Below are 2,500 nucleotides of genomic sequence, written 5' to 3' on the forward strand. Positions count from 1 at the left end.
GCTCGCGCAGCCAAAAATGGCCAGTTTTGGCCCGTTTTGGCCAGTTTTTGGCCTGTTTTTGCGTTGCGCGGTGACCATCTTGAGCGGAGCAAAATGTCAGCCATCTCAGCACCCTGGAACCCCCCGGGTGGCACAGGGCTGGATGGGGCTTTCGTATAGCAGGGACGGTGATGCCTCTCGCTTCGCTCGCTGTCCGCCGCTCGCTGCTCGCTCGCGCAGCCAAAAATGGCCAGTTTTGGCCCGTTTTTGGGCCGTTTTGGCCTGTTTTTGGGCTGTTCTTGCGTCGCGCGGTGACCGTCGTGAGCGGAGCAAAATGTCAGCCATCTCAGCACCCTGGAACCCCCCGGGTGGCACAGGGCTGGATGGGGCTTTCGTATAGCAGGGACGGTGCTGCCTCTCGCTTCGCTCGCTGTCCGCCGCTCGCCGCTCGCTCGCGCAGCCAAAAATGGCCAGTTTTGTCCCGTTTTTGGGCCGTTTTGGCCTGTTTTTGGGCTGTTCTTGCGTCGCGCGGTGACCGTCGTGAGCGGAGCAAAATGTCAGCCATCTCAGCACCCTGGAACCCCCCGGGTGGCACAGGGCTGGATGGGGCTTTCGTATAGCAGGGACGGTGCTGCCTCTCGCTTCGCTCGCTGTCCGCCGCTCGCCGCTCGCTCGCGCAGCCAAAAATGGCCAGTTTTGGCCCGTTTTTGGGCCGTTTTGGCCAGTTTTTGGCCTGTTCTTGCGTCGCGCGGTGACCGTCGTGAGCGGAGCAAAATGTCAGCCATCTCAGCACCCTGGAACCCCCCGGGTGGCACAGGGCTGGATGGGGCTTTCGTATAGCAGGGACGGTGCTGCCTCTCGCTTCGCTCGCTGTTCGCCGCTCGCCGCTCGCTCGCGCAGCCAAAAATGGCCAGTTTTGGCCCGTTTTGGCCAGTTTTTGGCCTGTTTTTGCGTTGCGCGGTGACCATCTTGAGCGGAGCAAAATGTCAGCCATCTCAGCACCCTGGAACCCCCCGGGTGGCACAGGGCTGGATGGGGCTTTCGTATAGCAGGGACGGTGATGCCTCTCGCTTCGCTCGCTGTCCGCCGCTCGCTGCTCGCTCGCGCAGCCAAAAATGGCCAGTTTTGGCCCGTTTTTGGGCCGTTTTGGCCTGTTTTTGGCCTGTTCTTGCGTCGCGCGGTGACCGTCGTGAGCGGAGCAAAATGTCAGCCATCTCAGCACCCTGGAACCCCCCGGGTGGCACAGGGCTGGATGGGGCTTTCGTATAGCAGGGACGGTGCTGCCTCTCGCTTAGCTCGCTGTCCGCCGCTCGCCGCTCGCTCGCGCAGCCAAAAATGGCCAGTTTTGTCCCGTTTTTGGGCCGTTTTGGCCTGTTTTTGGGCTGTTCTTGCGTCGCGCGGTGACCGTCGTGAGCGGAGCAAAATGTCAGCCATCTCAGCACCCTGGAACCCCCCGGGTGGCACAGGGCTGGATGGGGCTTTCGTATAGCAGGGATGGTGCTGCCTCTCGCTTCGCTCGTTGTCCGCCGCTCGCCGCTCGCTCGCGCAGCCAAAAATGGCCAGTTTTGGCCCGTTTTTGGGCCGTTTTGGCCAGTTTTTGGCCTGTTCTTGCGTCGCGCGGTGACCGTCGTGAGCGGAGCAAAATGTCAGCCATCTCAGCACCCTGGAACCCCCCGGGTGGCACAGGGCTGGATGGGGCTTTCGTATAGCAGGGACGGTGCTGCCTCTCGCTTCGCTCGCTGTCCGCCGCTCGCCGCTCGCTCGCGCAGCCAAAAATGGCCAGTTTTGGCCCGTTTTGGCCAGTTTTTGGCCTGTTTTTGCGTTGCGCGGTGACCATCTTGAGCGGAGCAAAATGTCAGCCATCTCAGCACCCTGGAACCCCCCGGGTGGCACAGGGCTGGATGGGGCTTTCGTATAGCAGGGACGGTGATGCCTCTCGCTTCGCTCGCTGTCCGCCGCTCGCTGCTCGCTCGCGCAGCCAAAAATGGCCAGTTTTGGCCCGTTTTTGGGCCGTTTTGGCCTGTTTTTGGGCTGTTCTTGCGTCGCGCGGTGACCGTCGTGAGCGGAGCAAAATGTCAGCCATCTCAGCACCCTGGAACCCCCCGGGTGGCACAGGGCTGGATGGGGCTTTCGTATAGCAGGGACGGTGCTGCCTCTCGCTTAGCTCGCTGTCCGCCGCTCTCCGCTCGCTCGCGCAGCCAAAAATGGCCAGTTTTGGCCCGTTTTTGGGCCGTTTTGGCCTGTTTTTGGGCTGTTCTTGCGTCGCGCGGTGACCGTCGTGAGCGGAGCAAAATGTCAGCCATCTCAGCACCCTGGAACCCCCCGGGTGGCACAGGGCTGGATGGGGCTTTCGTATAGCAGGGACGGTGCTGCCTCTCGCTTCGCTCGCTGTTCGCCGCTCGCTCGCGCAGCCAAAAATGGCCAGTTTTGGCCCGTTTTTGGGCCGTTTTGGCAAGTTTTTGGCCTGTTCTTGCGTTGCGCGGTGACCGTCGTGAGCGGAGCAAAATGTCAGCCATCTCAG

The sequence above is a fragment of the Musa acuminata genome, unplaced genomic scaffold (assembly GCF_036884655.1).
Source record: "Musa acuminata AAA Group cultivar baxijiao unplaced genomic scaffold, Cavendish_Baxijiao_AAA HiC_scaffold_1126, whole genome shotgun sequence".
NCBI lineage: Eukaryota > Viridiplantae > Streptophyta > Magnoliopsida > Zingiberales > Musaceae > Musa > Musa acuminata.